The sequence below is a fragment of the Dendropsophus ebraccatus genome, chromosome 13, assembly GCF_027789765.1.
Source record: "Dendropsophus ebraccatus isolate aDenEbr1 chromosome 13, aDenEbr1.pat, whole genome shotgun sequence".
NCBI classification, from domain to species: domain Eukaryota; kingdom Metazoa; phylum Chordata; class Amphibia; order Anura; family Hylidae; genus Dendropsophus; species Dendropsophus ebraccatus.
In genome coordinates, this window is record NC_091466.1 from 45443068 (window position 1) to 45463318 (window position 20251).

The following is a 20251-nucleotide window of genomic DNA, read 5'->3' on the forward strand; positions in this document are numbered from 1 at the left end:
TTAGCCGCCGGTGGAAATCTAGAGACGGTCTGTGAAGTTGCACCGGCAGCTGCGGACAGCGGGCAGAAGCCAAGAAAATATCGGGGAGCGGGCAGAAGCATCGGGGAGCGGGCAGAGGTATGTATATACTTTATTATTTTCTTTATACAGTCATCAGCCATCGGCCGTGCATCGTTATTACACGTAGTGATGCGCAGTCGGCGGCCAATGTTTGTAGGTCAGGACCAAAAATAACCAATCAGTCGATCGTTGTCTTTATTACAAGGAGCAATAATCTGCAGAATCTGAGCTCTGGCTAGGAGGACCCCACTCTTTTCTAGCTGGGTGTCTCTTTGTGAACCGTCACACTTATGTTTGTGAACAGGTGTGAAGTATCTTTTCAACGCAAGGTATTTCTAGTTTTTTACACTCATACTTCTACTTATACCTTTGCCATCTTTCTCTTGGCCAATTGTTTTTTTTTTCCTTTATTGAAAAATACAATTACAAACGGGAAAATGAGATATCTGAACAAGAGAGATATTGCAAACCTGATTGTGGCAATCCATTTCTGAGAAAATTCTTTTTTTTTTTTTTTATATGCTACATGACCACCTTCCCATTGGAAAATTTGCCCTTGATCCAATATGGCGTCCATCAAAATGGTGACGGAATATCAATAAAAAATACAAATTCCCCAAACCAGCGCCGCAGATGAATATAATGAAGGTAGATGAGTAATCAGTGTCTGTGGATAATTTTATTAGAATCCCATCCAGTACACATTGGGGTAATATACTGTCATATTGTGTCACTCTGTTGCATAGAAAACTCTCCTATATACTGCACACCCTATTTGTGTTATAATTTACAATTATAATTGTCACTTATGTTTGAAAAATGCGGACAATAAACTAACAAATCAGTGTAAGCTTTTATCTTAGATCTAGGGGGTTATGTGAGTTATCCTGAATTATAAATGTATGTATTTATTTATTTATTTATTTCTGATTTATTTCAAGAACGGCGCCATGCTTATCCTCAGGTGTTATGTGGTATTACAACTCAGTTTTATTTACTTCACTAGAAAATGTGCTGCAATACCACAGAAAAACCGGGGACAGTAGTGGCGCTGTTTATAGATGGGAGCAGCTATGGCCCAGATTTATCAAACTGTGTAAGGCAACGTTCTCACATAGTCAAAACACTCACTCACTCACTCACATATAGGAACTTACGTGCTATAGACACCCAACAACTGCTAGATACCGTACAGTCATCATTGCCCCCCACCTCTTCCCTCTCCTGTCCTAATCTTGCTGCCAAACAATACCACGACACCCTCAAAACCACTCTGGACAAACTTGCACCCCCTATACCCCAAACAGCCCGACACAGACGGCCACAACCCTGGAACACATGCAGAACTCGTTTTCTTAGACGGTGTTCTAGGTGTGCTGAACATCTGTGGAGGAAATCCAAGACAACAGCCAACCTTCTACATTATAAGTCTATGCTTAGAAGCTACTACTCAGCTCTTCACTCTGCTAAGCAATCCTACTTTACCACTCTGATCTCTTCTCTTTCCCATAACCCAAAACGCCTCTTTGATACCCTCAACTCTCTCCTTAAACCCAAAGTTCAGACACCCATCACTAACCTCAGTGCTGAAGGCTTAGCCAACTACTTCAAGGGTAAAATAAACACAATCCGCCAGGAGATCATCTCCCATTCCCCAGGTAATATTAATCCTATTCCTTCTCACTGTTTCTCCTCATCCCTCTCAGCCTTTGAGCCAGTGACAGAGGAGGAAGTCTCCAGACTCCTAGCCTCCTCTCGCCCCACCACCTGCCCTAGTGACCCTATTCTCTCACACCTTGTCCAGTCTCTCTCCCCTGTTGTCACTACCTACCTTACTAAAGTCTTCAACCTCTCCCTCTCCTCTGGCATCTTCCCCTCGACTTTCAAACACTCCACCATCACTCCATTACTGAAAAAACCCTCCCTAGACCCCTCCTGTGCAGCCAACTATCGACCTGTCTCTAATCTCCCTTTTATCTCTAAACTCTTGGAACGTCTGGTCTATTCCCGCCTAACCCGTTACCTCTCTGACAACTCTCTCCTTGATCCCCTTCAGTCTGGTTTCCGTCCTCACCACTCTACAGAAACTGCTTTTACTAAAGTCTCTAATGATCTCCTCACCGCCAAATCTAAAGGTGACCATTCCCTGCTCATTCTCCTGGACCTATCTGCAGCTTTTGACACTGTAGACCACCAGCTCCTCCTCTCCACGCTCCGCTCTATTGGCCTAAAGGACTCTGCTCTTTCCTGGTTTTCCTCCTATCTCTCTGACCGCTCCTTTAGCGTATCGCTTTCTGGCTCCACCTCATCTTCTCTCCCCCTTACAGTCGGGGTTCCTCAGGATCAGTCCTGGGCCCTCTCCTTTTCTCACTTTACACTTTACCCATCGGACAAATCATCAGTAAGTTTGGTTTTCAGTACCATCTCTATGCTGATGATACCCAGCTATATACCTCCTCCCGTGATATCACCCCCGCACTTCTACAGAACACCAGTAACTGTCTGTATGCCATCTCTAACGCTATGTCCTCCCTATTCCTAAAACTAAACCTTTCTAAGACTGAGCTTCTTGTCTTCCCTCCCTCTGCTAAACACCCTCCACCTGACATCTCCATCTCTGTCTGTGGTGCGACCATAGCCCCTACACAGCAAGCCCGCTGCCTTGGGGTTATGTTTGACTCAGATCTGTCCTTCACTCCTCATATTAAATCTCTTTCACGTTCCTGTAATCTGCATCTAAAAAACTTCTCTAAAATCTGTCCCTTCCTTACTGTCGAATCTGCTAAAACTCTTATTGTCGCTCTGATCCATTCCCGCCTTGACTACTGCAATTCCTTACTAATCGGCCTCCCTTCCTCTAAACTCTCCTCTCTCCAGTCCATTCTCAATAGAGCGGCCAGGCTTATCCCCATGTCCAGCCGCTATACCAATGCCTCCCCCCAGTCACTACACTGGCTCCCTGTTAACCCCTTAGGGACCAAGCCTGTTTGGGCCTTAATGACCAGGCTCATTTTTCTAAATCTGACCTGTCTCACTTTATGCGCTTATAGCTCAGTGATGCTTTAACGTATGCTAGCGATTCTGAGATTGTTTTTTCGTAACATATGGTACTTTATGTTAGTGGCAAAATTTGGTCACTGTCTTGTGTGTTTTTTGTGAAAAACATCAAAATATAATGAAAAATGTGAAAATTTTGCACTTTACGAACTTTGAAATTCTTTGCTTCTAAAAAAAAAAGGCACATGACAAAAATTAGTTAGTAAGTCACATTATCAATATGTCCTCTTTATTCTGGCTTCATTTCGTAAACATATTTCACTTTTTTAGGGTGTTACGGGGCTTAGAAATGTATCAGCAAATTATCAAATTTTCATGAAATTTCCAAAACTGATTTCTTTAGGGACCAGTTCTTTTTTTAAGTTGATTTAGGAGGCTTGTATACTGGAAACCCCCATAAGTGACCCCATTTTGGAAACTAGACACCTTAAAGAATTAATCTAGGGGTATAATGAGCATTTTAACCCTACAGGGGCTGGAGGAAAGTATTCACAATTAGGCCGGAAAAAAATGGAAAATAGAAATTTTCCAATAATATATTTGTTAAGATTAAAGTATCTCATTTTCATAATAAACATGAGAGAAAATGCACCCCAAATTTTGTAATGCAGGTTCTCCTGAGTAGAACGGTACCCCATATGTGGGCGTAAACCACTGTATGGGCACACAGCAGGCCTCAGAAGGAAGGGAGCACCTATTAGCATTTCCAGTTCAGATTTTGCTGAAGAAATTTCTGAGCGCCAGGTGCGTTTGCAGAGCCCCTGTAGTGTCAGCAGAATAGAACCCCCCCAAAAGTCACCCCATTTTGGAAAGTACACCCATCAAAGAATACATCTTGGGGTGTGGTGACCATTTTGACCCCACAGGTATTAGAGGAAAGTATTCAAAAGAAGACAGTAAAAATGAAAAAATAGAATTTTTCCAATAATATGTTTGTTTAGTTTGAAATTTCTCAATTTCACGAGGAACAGGGGAGAAAACTCACCCCAATATATGTAAGGCAGGTACTCCTGAGTAGAACAGTACCCCATATGTGGGCATAAACCACTGTGTGGGCACACAGCAGGGCTCAGTAGGGAGGGAGCGCCAAGCATTTTCAGTGCATGATTTTCCTGAAGAAGTTTCTGAGCGCCAGGTGCGTTTGCAGTGCCCCTGTAATGTCTACAGAATAGAACCCTCCCCCCCCAAAATCACCCCATTTTGGAAAGTACACCCCTCAAGGAATTTATCTTGGGGTGTGGTGACCATTTTGACCCCACAGGTATTGGAGGAAAGTATTCAAAACTAGACCGTAAAAATGAAAAAAATTGAATTTTTTCAATAACATGTTTGTTTAGTTTGAAATTTCTCAATTTCACTAGGAACAAGGGAGAAAAAGCACCCCAAAACTTGTAACGGAGGTTCTCCTGAGTACAATGGTACCCCATATGTGGGCATAAACCACTGTATGGGCACACAGCAGGGCTCAGAAGAGAAGGAGTGTCATTTTAGTTACAGGCAATATGTGGGTGTTTACTGGTTATCTGGGGTGGTAATAGACAATCTCAGGGTGTTTACTGGCTATCTGAGGTGGCAGCAGGCAATCTGGTGGGGTTATGGGCAATCTGGGGTGGTTACGAGCAGTCTGTGCCAATCTGGGGTGGATGCGGGCAATCTGGGGTGGTTACGGTCAATCTGGGGTGGTCACAGGCAATCTGGGGTGGTTACGGGCAATCTGGGGTGGTTACTGGCTGTATGGGGTGGTTATGGGCAATCTTGGGGTGTTTACTGGCTATCTGAGGTGGCAGCAGGCAATCTGGTGGGGTTATGGGCAATCTGGGGTGGTTACGAGCAGTCTGTGCCAATCTGGGGTGGATGCGGGCAATCTGGGGTGGTTACGGTCAATCTGGGGTGGTCACAGGCAATCTGGGGTGGTTACGGGCAATCTGGGGTGGTTACTGGCTGTATGGGGTGGTTATGGGCAATCTTGGGGTGTTTACTGGCTATCTAGGGGTGGTTACTGGCTATCTGGGGAGGTGACGGGCAATCTGGTGGTGTTCACTGACTATCTGGGGATGCAACTGGCAATCTGGGGTGGTGACGGAAAATCTGGGGTGGTGACGGGAAATCTGGGGTGGTTGCGAGCAATCTGTGGTGGTTACAGGCAATTTGGGGTAGTTACAGACAGTCTGTGGCAATCTGGGGTGGTTACGGGCTGTCTGGAATGGTTATGGGCTATGGGGGGGGATACGGGCAATCTGGGGAGATTACGGGCAATCTGTGGAGATTACGGGCATTCTGGGGTGGTGACAGGCAATCTAGGGTGGTTATGGGCTGTCTGGGATGGTTATGGGCTGTCTGGGATGGTTATGGGCTGTCTGGGATGGTTATGGGCTGTCTGGGATGGTTATGGGCTGTCTGGGGTGGATACGGGCAATCTGGGGTTGATACGGACAATCTGGGGAGGTTACAGACAATCTTGGGAGGTTACAGGCAATCTGGGGTGGTTACAGGCAATCTGGGGTGGTTACGGGCAATCTGGGGTGGTTACGGGCAATCTGGGGTGGTTACGGGTAATCTGGGGTGGTTACGGGTAATCTGGGGTGGTTACGGGTAATCTGGGGTGGTGATGGGTAATCTGGGGTGGTTTCAGGTAATCTGGGGTGGTTACAAGTAATCCAGGGTGGTTACGGGTAATCCAGGGCACTTGACTTTGGTGACAGGCGTAAAAAAGTGCCGGCACCATTTGGAACAAGCGATCAGTGGTATATAGTATATACCGCTGATCACTTGTACTAGGACCACACCGGGTGGTCACCGATCATTGCCCCATGCTCTCCGCCACCTCCTGTGGTGGAAAGAATGAAGCTTGGATCATTTTTAGGAATCCATCACTGTGAACAGAGTCTGTTCACAGTGATGACGGCGGCCATCTTGGATCAGATGGCCGCCCAAGGAGGGGAGGGTCAGTGGCCAGGTCACTAGGGTTAATTCTGGGGATGGGGGGACATGTTTTCATCTCCTCTCACTGTGGATTCACGGTGAGAAGAGATGAAAGCGTTCAGCTGCGCTGGCAATGCCCGTTACCGGTAGCCGCCTTTATACTGATAATAACGGCGATCACCGGTGAGGGGACTGGCCGGGACTGACCCCACACTCTCCCCCAACCCCTCAGCTACCTCCGATAGCTGAGAGGAGGAGGCTGCGGGCATTACCGGCGCCGCTGCACTATTCTGCGCCATCGCCATAAAGAGCTGATGGCAGAAGAATAGAGCCCATTAGTGATCGCCGTAAAAATCCGTATCGGCGGTCACTAATGTAACCGGTTGCTTTTGATAATAGTCTGAGAAGGCTATAACCACACAGATTTATAGAAAAATAAGAGATTTATTACAGAAAACAATACTTAGCTGCAGTTACAGATGGTACAGATGCATAGATGTTCCTTCCACAATGAAATGGGGAGCCCCATTGTATATTATGAACTAATATACGCCCATTTCGCCCGATGACAGGGTGCTGGGCACCTTCCATCCATGGTCCCAGCTGAGGCTGACTAGAAGCTACATATCCACGATCTTTATAGTAAGTTTGGGTGGGGGGTGATGTGCTTCCAGAAATGTCTATGTAGACCACTGATGACCATGAATGGAAGTTTCCCAGGCCCTGTACATGTTTACCAAGCAAAATGTGGTTGTACAATTACAGCTACATGCATTTTGGCAATAACAACAACTGTGTCCTCCAATGTTGACATCTACCTATTCCCATGCACTTAGCTAAATACAAACCAATCCCACTTACACAGCCAGCTAAGATAGATAGATAGATGGATAGATAGATAGAAGATAGATAGATACAAATAAGACATGAAAACACTACATTCCTTCCTATCACATGAATAAGACACTTTAACAATCTGAAATAAACCCATCCGGTTACACTCCACCCCTTGTCTTATTGATGTGATTTAAGGAAGTTACAAAACATTATTTGTGATGTCATAGATTTGGTATCATCCTCATTTGAACATGTAATTATTCACATACTATTCTCTTCATTTACTATTCTCTTCATTTTATACTTCACCTCCTGTTTCTAAACCTTTGTGTAATACACTAACTAAGCTTGAGACCATGACAAGTACATATAAGTAATGACACTTCCCACCCCTTGGTCCATAATGGACATGAGGTTGCTGTAGGACAATATTTCACTATTTCTTATTTGTCTATCACAGAAATTACCCCGTCACTGACTGGGCTTTAAACCAAAACTGGAAAAGACTGGTGTGCTGGATTATCAGTCATAGCAATGAAAAAATGTCTCTTTAGTTGTTAAAAGTCTCTTTTGTTACAGTCTTTGCAAGTGGATTGGTCTGTCTCAGTCCTTCCCCCTCCTCTCTCTCAGGTCAGGGGGGTTGCAGATATGGCTGGAGGTGCAGACTTTAGAGCCCCTTTCTGTGGCAGTGCTGTGCCGGGTGAGGGTCATCTTTCTCCATCATCTTGGCACCTTGGCAGACAGTCATCTCAGGTTGTCGCCTCTTCAGGCTCATCTGCTCTCCACTTTGCTGAAGATGGACTTAGAGACAGACCATAGCAGATAACAAACATTCAAGTTGTGTGGGGTGGGCTCAGCAACTCAGTCTCAGTCACACAAGAGCAGAATAGCATGACTTGCAGCGTCCTTGATGGCTCTTGTATCTCTTTATAGTGTTTGTTCTTCACCACCCCTTCATTAAATGAATGAAACAAAAGTAACAAATGTCACACTCTAATTTTGTCAATCCAACACCTTCTTGTAGTAACATTGCCCAGTCAGCACCTGAGGATTTCTGTTCTAGAACAAACAAGACAAACACACATTGTCCTCCTATATGTCTCTAGTCATTCTACTCTTATTGCTAAATACTCTAAGGCTCTCAGGTATTTCATCAATATCAATAAAAGTACATATTTCTGTTATAGCAAGAGGGAGTATAAAGAAAATGGCAACTTTCTTTTACCATCTGTCAAATTTGATTCAATTTAGTACATTTCATTTTAGATTATATCATATATAAATTTTCACAATGCAGGCAGGTTACTTTTACATTTTTTATCTGTCATATAACCCCAACATACAACTCACAGAACTCTACATCAGTCTGAGCCATCCATACATACAGGTAATACAACTATACATACAGCTCATAGAATGATCTAAATAGATCACTCTATTGCTTTCAGCTGAGTATAAAATCGCTGCGCAAACGTTTAGAAACATATAACATATGGCAGTACAGACAAACAATAGACATACATGGGCCCATTCACAACAGTCTCACAGGAAGCGCATTTTTATTCAGTCTGGTGACTCACTGAACTACAATCCCCAGTATAACCAAAAAACACATGTGGGTAGTACTACAAAAAAAACTATTAAGTTTTACTCTGGCCAGGACTCAACAGGTGATACCAAACATGGCTTCTCTGCTAGGATGGCCACTTACTCCTGCAAACAAACAAATCATTAGTTGTAATTAGGGGAAGAAAAACATAAGCAGGGGGTGTCTCTTCACTTCTGTTCTCTCAACAGCTGCAGAATACAAAACAATAAGGAAAACACAACATGTACACAATACAAAAGTACTGACATTTGGCCAATTTGTTACCACGTGGATTTAAATTATTGTTAAAGGATATCCATTACATCCCAGGTTATACACATACTATATATAGCAATACTCCAAGAACCTGCAGATAAAACACAGACATATTAGTTATATCATTGATTAAATAATCCCATGAAGTCCTCATGTTCCATCAGACTAACCTTTATCTGACTGGTCCACATACAGAAAATACAAACACTAAAACAATGGACAGAGGACAACACTTTGTACAGAGATTAAGTCTATAAATGTCACCACCAGATAGCCATCAACTTTCCGTCAAATGACAGAGTCCCCAACTGATATCTTTCTAGCCAATATATTCATGATCTTCATTAGTTTCAAATGTGAATATCTAGTAATATTAGACTTGTTGTCAAAACTCCAACTCCATGCTACTACTATAAGCCATACATCAGCTTCAGAGACTGAACACAGACTGTTACCTGACAAGCTGCTGCTCACTCTGCTCTCCTAAATACAGAGACAGAAAAACTTTTCTGCAGTGCAAATACACATGCAACGTCATATACGGACCATTACAACACAAATATACAAGCCGTCATTTAAGGCTGGAAGTTACGCTTTTCACTATCACACTGTTACCTTCTACACATTTGTCGTTCCAATACCGGTAAAACAATAACATTCCTTCTTACCTGCCAATAACACTCAACTTCTACTCATCCTCTTAGCACACACATTACTACAGGTTTCACATCTCTCTAACTCTTAACATGATTTATTTCAAACCTATAGACCAACACACTGCTACCGCTCATTGGCCAAAACCTGGTGAGGAGCCTGCTCCCACCCTACAATCTCCACATCCATGAAGCCCACTTGCTTCACTTCTTTTTCTTGTATGTCTCTCTCAATTCGCGCCAGCAGACAGATCCATCCCACATCTGCTGCGGTCTTCTGCCATTCAAGAGACATAACAAGATGCACCACCAGCCGACTGGGGTCTGTCAGCTGAAATGGTGTCACCATCTCGAGTGCTGGGTGCCCAGGGTCGCGAACTACACACCCACCAGGGGACTGGACTCGCTTTGTCATCTACCCCACAACTACACATCTCAGCTAACACATACATTATATTTCTATTATATAGTTATAGCAATTCCTGGACTATTATCCCACTTCTGACACCATTATGTAACCGGTTGCTTTTGATAATAGTCTGAGAAGGCTATAACCACACAGATTTATAGAAAAATAAGAGATTTATTACAGAAAACAATACTTAGCTGCAGTTACAGATGGTACAGATGCATAGATGTTCCTTCCACAATGAAATGGGGAGCCCCATTGTATATTATGAACTAATATACGCCCATTTCGCCCGATGACAGGGTGCTGGGCACCTTCCATCCATGGTCCCAGCTGAGGCTGACTAGAAGCTACATATCCACGATCTTTATAGTAAGTTTGGGTGGGGGGTGATGTGCTTCCAGAAATGTCTATGTAGACCACTGATGACCATGAATGGAAGTTTCCCCGGCTTTGTACATGTTTATCAAGCACAATGTGGTTGTTCAATTTCAGCTACATGCATTTGGACAATAACAACAACTGTGTCCTCCAATGTTGACACTACTGGGGAGGTTTATGGCCGAACAGTTGACATAACTATACATCTACCTATTCCCATGCACATAGCTAAATACAAACCAATCCCACTTACACAGCCAGCTAAGATAGATAGATAGATAGATAGATAGATAGGAGATAGATAGATAGATAGATAGATAGATAGGAGATAGATAGATAGGAGATAGATACAAATAAGACATGAAAACACTACATTCCTTCCTATCACATGAATAAGACACTTTAACAATCTGAAATAAACCCATCCGGTTACAACTAATAACATAACACATGTATTCTCTGGGTCGCTACGGTTACGGCGATACCACATTTGTATAGTTTTTTTTAACTATTACCGCTTTGGCGCAATAGAAACTATCTTCCTAGCCAAAACCCACAAAAACTGTCCCTGCATTGCAAGATCCATAGCGTTCTCATCTTTTGCGCGACAGAGCTGGTTTTGGGCTTATTTTTTGCGGGAAGATCTGTAGTTTCTATTTATACCAAGTTTTATATGTATATGACTTTTTGATCTCTTTTATGACGTATTTTCTAAAGTGGATTGATAAAATACAGCTATTCTAGTACTGTTTTTTTTATATTTTTTTTACAGCGTGTGTCGTGCAATATAATTATTGATATATTTTTATAGATTGGGTTGTTACGGACGTAACGATACCAAATATGTATAGAATTTGTGTTTTTGATCACTTTTATGTAATGTTTTATAGTGTATGGGGAATGTAATGCATCTTTATTATTGGGGGGGCTGGGGGGGGCTGTGTTGTGTTTGGTGCACACTTTTTTTCACTTTTTTTTACTTTTACACTAGTGTACATTACTGTACACTAGTGTAAAATACTTAGATCACTGATACAATACATTGCAGTACCTGATGTACTGCAATGTATTGTATCATGCCTCATGCTGACAGGCAATAGCCGCGGCCACCCCTGTCAGCATCAGGCATCTCCATGGTGACCCCGGGGACCTTCATTAGGACCCCGGAATCACCATGGAGACATCGGGACCCCGGACGGCGCCGCGGGACATCGCGATCATGTAAGTGAACCACGGCGCCGTCCGGGATCCACCGGGACCCGTTAGATGCCGCTGTCATGGTTTGACAGCGGCATTTAACGGGTTAAACTGCCCGGAGCGGAGAATCCTCCGCTCCGGGCAGTTACAGGAGGGTGTCAGCGGTCACACTGACCGCTGATCACCCGTCCCGCAGCCGCCGCCGGGCGGTAATTTATTCCGATGCGCCCGCCGTTAAAAGGCGTACGCATCGGAATAAAGCCCATTAGTGGCCGCCGTGAAAAGGCAGCATGGCGGTCACTAAGGGGTTAAACACAGGATACAATACAAAGTCCTCCTGCTCACCCACAAGGCTCTCCACAGTGCTGCACCTCCCTATATCTCCTCCCTCATCTCTGTCTACTGCCCTACCCGTGCCTTACGCTCCTCTAATGACTTAAGACTAACATCCACCTTAATCCGCACCTCTCACTTCCGTCTCCAGGACTTCACCCGAGCTGCACCAGTTCTATAAAATGCATTACCCAAGACTGTCAGACTCACCTCCAATACCCAAAGCTTCAAACGTGCCCTCAAAACTCATCTGTTCAAGCAGGCTTACCAGGTTCCCTAATTTTGACTGCTACCCTCAACCTCCCCCCCCCCCCCACACACACACCTACCACCACGCACACATACATACATACATATATACATACACACACACACCAAGCATTTAAGCACTTAGACCTGTGCATGCATGCATTGGCTGGTGACAGGTTCACCCACCCTTACCTGCACTGCCTTATTTATAATGATGGCCGGACCATAAGAACAATGATGCACTTTTCTCCTCTGCCATTTTGTCTCGCACCCCCTCCTGATAGTGTGTAAGCTCATGCATGCGAGCAGGGACCTCACTCCTCATGTAGGGATAATTATATGTATCTCTCTGTAATGTCTATTTTTTGTCTATGTATGTACCCCAGAATTGTAAAGTGCTGCGGAATCTGTTGGCGCTATATAAACAAAAATTATTATTAAACAAAAATTATTATTATTATTATTATTATTATTATTATTATTATTATTAAAACATCGGTCGTTGTTAGCAGTGTCAAACAACGGCCACTGTTTTATTTCTATTTGGATTGCGGGCAGATTTGGGTGTGCCTGTAATCCAATTAACCATAGACATCTGTTCAATGTACAGCCGTCAGAATGGCCATACATTACAATGTGTGCACAGTCTGAACAACGGCCGTTGTTCCTGCACCAGCGGCCGTAAATAATGGACAAGTCAATTGTTTGTGCGGCTGTACACAGCAGAAATCTGCAACATAAAATTCACAGTATAAAATCTGCAGCAAGCACAGTACATGTGAATGTTCCCTTAAAGACAAAGCAGGATGTGCTACATTTAGGCTGGATTTCCCCAAAGTATCCAAAAAACAAAAACTCCAGTATTGCTGCATGGTATAGACCAGTCCCCATATGTATACTGCTTGTAGATGAATGGTGGTCTGCTCATCCTGAATGTGCAGGGTAGGAGGATGGAGATAGTAGGGAGCAGCTTTGTACCTAATAGGCCCCATGTCAGGTGCACCAAACTACCCCTGCTCGCTCAGGGACCTGTCAGGGCAAAAATGTCCTAATGTGGGTGGAGCCATATGCTACACCCAGGGCATGTGACTGGCCTTTTTGGGCCATTTTTTGTGTGTATTTTTTTTACAACTGTCTTTGTTTTGGCGCCGGCTACAAGCTGCCGTAACAATCTCCCCCGACTATTCCTGGTGGATGGAACCAGTTGGGAGTAAATGATAGGGTGAGCATAGGGCATTGGAGAGGAATTGGACGGGGCAGGGGTCGCTTTTATTAGGGTGCTTACACCCCGACAAGTCCCTTAGCAAGCAGGGGTAGTTTGGTGCACCTGACATAGGGCCTATTAGGGACATAGGTGCTCCCTACTATCTCTATCCTCCTACCCTGCACCTTCGGGATGAGCAGACTACCATTGATCTACAAGCAGTATACATATGGTAAGATTGTCATATACTTTAGTACAGGGGCATTGCTAGGGTCCTAAAACATACGGGCATGGGCCCTCTGAGTGCCGTCATAAGCAGATAGTAATAATGCCCCCTGCTGTGTCCCCATATAGTAATAATGCCCCCTGCTGTGTCCCCATATAGTAATAATGCCCCCTGCTGTACCCTCCATATAGTAATAATGCCCCCTCTGCTGTTAACCCTTAATTAACCCGACCACCATCCCCACACACACTACCCCACCTGACCCCCTCCACTAACACACTACCACACCTGACCCCCTCCCACACATACACACTATGCCATTTGACCCCCACACACACACATAGTGCCCCTTATGGTAGCTAATGCCCCCACAGTACCCCATATAGTAGCCAATCCCCCCACAATGCCCCTGTCAGGATGGTATCTTTGCGGAGCGTTATGCGTCCCTCTGCTCGTGCTGTGCGGCCGAGAACGCGCTGATATTCTCTTATTCTGTTCTGTGTTTTGTTTTGCTGTGTCTGAACACTGGTTTATTTGCTCTCTTTGGGAGACACACCCGACTTCACCTGCTGAGTTTTGTCTGGCCATGTCAGGGTTAATCTGTGTTTTGGTTCTGCTGTGACTGACAGGTCTTCCTGCCAGTGGATCTGTTTTGTTCTCAGGTGTCTGTGCTTGGAGATCAGGGGGATGGTCCTATGATGTTCTGGATCAGAACCCTGACCTCCTATATAACCTCCTCAGTCTGGGATATCATTGCTGGTTATTGACTTAGTCTCTGCCTGCTTGTATCTTCTGTGTATTTGCTATTCCTGATCTTTGCCTTATTCCTTGACTTCCCTTGCTTGCCGCCTGCCCTTGACCATATTGCCTGGACTTTGACTACGTTTATTGGATAGTGATTTTGTACTTTTGCTGCCCGATTGTTGTGACCCAGACTGTTGACTATTCTTCATTGTGTTTGTCTGTCTGTCTGTCTGTTTGTCTTGTCTTTGTGTCCCACCTAGCCAGTGCAGGGACCGCCGCCAAGTTGCTCGCCGCCATCTTAGGGCGGATTGTGGCAAGTAGGTAGAGGACAGTGGGCGGGGCTGAGCTTAGGGCTCACTGTCTTGTCTTGTCCTGCTGTCCGGATCCTAACAGCCCCATATTGTAGCCAATCCCCCCACAGTGCCCCATATAGTAGCCAATCCCTCCACAGTGCCCCATTTAGTAGCCAATCCCCCCACAGTGCCCCATTTAGTAGCCAATCCCCCCACAGTGCCCCATATGGTAGCCAATCACCCCACAGTGCCCCATATAGTAGCCAATCACCCCACAGTGCCCCATATGGTAGCCAATCCCCCCACAGTGTCCCATATAGTAGCCAATCCCCCCATAGTGCCTGGTAAAGTATCTAATCCCCCCCAATAGTGGCCCATATAGTATCTAATACCCCCATAGTGCCCATATAGTATCCAATACCCCCATTAGTGCCCCATATAGTAGCCAATCCCCCCACAGTGCCCCATATAGTAGCCAATCCCCCACAGTGCCCCATATAGTAGCCAATACCCCATAGTGCCTGGTATAGTATCTAATCCACCCATAGCGCCCGGTATAGTATCTAGTTCCCCATATAGTATCCAATACCCCCAATAGTGCCCCATATAGTATCCAATACCCCCCAATAGTGCCCCATATAGTAGACAATACTCCCATATAGTAGCCAATACCTCCATAATGCCCATATAGTATCCAGTACCCACCAATAGTGCCCCATTTAGTAGCCAATACCCCCCAATTGTGCCCCATATAGTATCTAATACCCCCATATAGTAGCCAATATGCCCCAATAGTGCCTCATATAGTCACTCCAGTCCAATCCAGACCCTCCCCTCTGTACAGTGCCCTTCTATTGACACCAGCCTGGCACCCGCACTTCCCCACCAGAAAAAAAAAAACAAAAACAAAACCTCACCTGTCACCCGTTCCCAGCAGCTTCTCTCCCGGCAGCGCGCGGTCTCCGGAGCATGCAGCGTCTCTTTACCATGCTGCCGTTGCTGGAAGATCACAGGAGACGGCGGGCTGCTGGAAGAGGAGCTGCAGCCGCAGCGCTGCCCAATCCAAAAGTATCTGGCAGCGGGCAGCCTCCTTTTGAGAGCATGGTGGCGGGTGGTCCACTCGCATCTCAGCCATATGTGCCTCCCCCATGCTTCTCCCCTGCGCCTCCTAACCTCCACTTGCGAGATGGGTAGTAGCGGCAGCTTGACGTGTCGCCCGGACGTGCTCCTCCAATCCAATCAGCTCAGAGCGGGAGCGTGGGGCAGCTGTGGCGGGCCGTGGTGCACGCATCCAATCAACACATGCGCCACGGCCTGCCGCAGCAGCCCCATGCCCCCTCTGTGCTAATTGGATTGGAGGAGCACGTCCGGGCAGGCAGTAGGTAAGGCGGAGTGGCAGTCGCAGCGAGCTGCGAGCCAGATGCGGCCATCAAAAGAGCCACATCTGGCCTGCAAGACCGGGGCAGCAAAGATCTGTGACAGAAGCCTCAGTGTTAAACAGAGACTCTATGAGAGGGCTCACACGCTTCCTCTCTCCTCCGCTCCAAGAATTGACATGTCAACGCCGCTTGACATTGAGGCAGGCGTTGCTCTTACAGTTTGGGGTCTACAGTATAGCAGCTATTTGTTATGTTTGTTATGTATGTTACACCTAATAATAAATCAGAGTGCATTCTAATATATATATATATATATATATATATATATATATATATATATATATATATATATAGTAATTTATTTATTTTTATTTAAAGGAGTACACCAGTCATCATGCAAAAATGTAAATGTTTTCTTAGAAGGTATCCAGCAGACAATACACAGAACCCTGCTGACATGGTGATTTTGTAATTACATATCAATAAATAGTTGTACCATGCCGGATTTGTTACAGCGCGCTCTTCTCCAGTGCTCTCCTCCATTTGCGGCAAATCCGGAGCTCCATGCTGTCTCACAAACGGAGAGTGACCTGGCACAGTTCCTCACCGCTCACAGCCTTGTGTCTGTCGGCCGCTATGGAGGATGTCCGGGCTGCTGTGCACTGCGGGGGTCCATAGCTGTGCTCGACAACGTCCCGGCTCTACAAGCAGACAGGGAAGCCTGTTGTGGAATCCTCCCCCCCATTACAATGCGGAGGAGGTGCTGCTGTGCGAGGGGTGGTAGGAGGATTCCACTACAGGCTTCCCCATCTGCCCGTATAGCCCGGAGAATGTACAGCAGTCGTTGTGCCCCCCCCATAGGCCATCCCCAGGACATTGTGCAAGAGCAGCGGTGGCCCCGTTCATCCTTAAGGCACCTCCCCCTTGACAAAACCGAGCAACGCTGTCAGTGGTGCTGTATGATGGGGGATTACACTCCAGGCTTCCCTGTCTTCCTGTAGAGCCCGTAGAGGGACAATGTCCAGCGGCACCCCTCTTGTATGTCAGCATCTCAGTGGCTGTGTAATGGGGGAGGGGGATATCACTGCAGGCTTCCCTGCCACCCCCTCTGTGACTCTCCAGCTATTAAATTCTTTATTTAGAGAAGCAGCAGGGAAACACAACAACACTCCAGTGCGCCAGTACATATAGCAAGTTGCACAACAAAATAACACAGGAGCAGCTTTTACCTATGTTTAATAAAGAATATCTTGTATATGATCTTCGGATGTGCTGAGCATTTTCCCTTCAGACTTTTTCTTTTTGTTTGTTTTTCTCCCATAAAGTGTTGTCACCACACCATGATCATGGGAGTTGTAGTTCTGCAACCTGGAGCTTTCCTGGTTGAATAACTACAACTCCCATCACCACAACATGAGGATGGGGCTTGTAGTTGTGCAACCAGGAGAGCTTCAGGTTGCAGAACTACAAATCCCATACTGTACCATATATATTATAATTATTTTTATTCAACCTGACAGATCACACAGTAGATCCTGATCCAGTGATAGCATTGTCACATATTACTGCACATCTGGATAAAGTCTTAGGCCAGGCCCATGTATGTGTGCTATGGGATTTCCCTCTCTACCTTATAGGAGTATATTCCTTCCTATGTCCGCAGAGGTGCTGGAGATCACATAACACACACAGTGCATGAGCCCGGCCATAGACCACAGCCACCACCCAGCAGTTATCATGGCCAACTAAGCCCCGCCCCCTGCATGGAACATGGCAAAATGGCAGTTGGAAATGGCTGAACATGGGGAATAAGTAACAGGGTGTAAGGTATTTATAGCTCCCCATTCTACACATCTCCTCCCATCACCACTGTCTCCTATGGGGGGGGGGCACCTATGTGGTCATGTGATCAGGGAGGAGTATCTACAGGTACAGATACTCCTGGACAGGACATCCCACTATGTACACAACCCCATCTCTATACAACCCTATCTGCTATACCCTGCTATACTGGATGGGGAATTCTCACTCACATGTTCCTCGTAGACAACGGGAAAGTCCGTATCCTCCACGAACTGGTCCTCCTCGCTGTAGATGATGGTCAGCTCTTCCTCCATGTCTCCAAAACTCCTTCTGTCACCAATCTTCCACAAATCGCCTATGTGTGTGAGAGAATTAAAGATTACATGGAGAAAACTGATTAAAAATAGAAAATAACAAAAAAATACCAGGAGCCAATGGATGTGTGTACTTACAGTCCAACTCCTAATAAAGCTCTGAAGGGTCCGGTTTGTAAACAAATTACATCATGATTTTCAATAATCTTTATTTAAACATCTTGAAACAAACACTTGTACTAACCAAACAATGAACAGTCGTCATTGGCAGGAATTAGTGTGAATAAAATCTTGGTCTATGCGCTCGGCTGTAGTATTTTATTATGATTTATACTGATATTTGATTAATGTTGCTCAAAAAAACAAAAACATTTATTTGATAAAAGGTTCCAGTCCTTTCCTATAAGAATAGTTTTTCCCATATAATTACTATTTTATTAATAGTTTTATATAAGGGTAATAAGTGATTATTATTACATATCTGCCACTACTTTCCCGCCTGCTCTGCCTGTGTAGGGTTCAGGTCTCTTTTGGGGTTTAGTGTTTATGTTCATCTTGACTATTGTGCACAGTTTGCCATAGGCGGCCATTATAACACATATGTGTATAGAGAAGTCCAGTCTCCTACACTCAATACACTTCAGCCTGTGACAATATGGGGCATTGCATCTGGTTACAGGGGGCCTATCTAACTACTAATGTTATTGTATATGGCTACAGAGAGCCTCTCTAGCTACATAGGGCATTGTTTCTGGCTTCAGGGGCCACTGTATCTGGGTATAGGGGCCATAATGGATATGGTTAAAGTAGACATTGGGGGAAATTTATCAACAGGGGATTTTTCTAGATGTGGTCTATTTCTGCTTTGGCAAGAATAGACTGTTCTATTTAAAGTGCAATTTACTATCAGGGATAAGCCTGGTCTATTTTCTGTGGTGCAGATTTGTTTGGTTAAGAATTGTCTCTAAATGGTCTCAGAATTGTCTCTAAATAGTCTCATTGGCCCTGGTTTGCCTCCTAGGTAATGAGCATTATCTTCTCCCTTTCTAGTTCAGATACCGGCATGCAGAGGATTACGTCGGATTCGTTTGGACTACTTTGATGACCAGCGGACTTTACTGTTCAATAAAATGGTCTACGAGGGGTGTGGGGGTGTTTTTATTTGATTAAAATATTTTTCTAAGTGTGTTGTGTTTTCTTTCATTACTTTACAGACTTAGTAGTGGAAGCTGTCTGATAGACGGAATCCATTATTAAGTCTGGGCCTAGTGTTAGCCGGTATAAAATGGCTAACACTAACCCCGCCATTATTACCCCAGTACCCAATGCCACCAGGGGTACTGGGAAGAGCTGGGTGCCAGTGGTCCCGGAGCGTCAAAATTGGCGCTCTTGAACTGGGCGGCAGCAGGCTGGTAATATTAGGCTGGGGAGGGCCAAAATAAATGGCCCTTCCCACCCTGGTGCTACTAGGCTGCTGCTGCTTGGTTTTTAACGTGGCTAGTTATGGAAAGTGGGGGGGATCCTATGTGTTTTTTTAAAATATATAAATAATTAAAAACGCATTGGATCCCCTCCCTTTCCATAACCAGCTGGGTTAAAAAACAAGCAGCAGCAGCCTAGTAATACCAGTGTGGGAAGGGCCATTTATTTTAGCTGCACCTGACCCACGGAGCATGAAATACACCACCTCTAGTATGGAGTCAGTCTGCGACCCATGTGTGACTATTTTAGTTAGTTGTACATCATGTCTACTTTCAGCGTAAGCCGAAGTAGGCATGATTGGTGTATGTCGAGGAAAAGTCGCAACTATGCGGTTGTGCAAAATTTTGTGACTTTTGCACTTCAAAAAAATGGCTTAAATTTTTGATAAATCTCCCTAATTGTGTTTTGTTACGGGGGCATATCTAGCTGTAAGGGTCATTCTAACTGGTTATAGGGGCACACTGTATCTGGCTATAGCAGACATGGAATTTGATCCAGGTAGTATATCTAGTAACAAGGCGTATTATATCTGGTTATAGGGATATTGTATCTGGTTATAGGGGTATTGTATCTGGTTATAGGGGTATTGTATCTGGTTATAGGGGCATTGTATCTGGTTATAGGAGCATTGTATCTGGTTATAGGGATATTGTATCGGGTTATAAGGGCATTGTATCTGGTTATAGGGATATTGTATCTGGTTATAGGGGCATTGTATCTGGTTATAGGGGTATTGTAATTGTGTTTTGTTACGGGGGCATATCTAGCTGTAAGGGTCATTCTAATTGGTTATAGGGGCACACTGTATCTGGCTATAGCAGACATGGAATTTGATCCAGGTAGT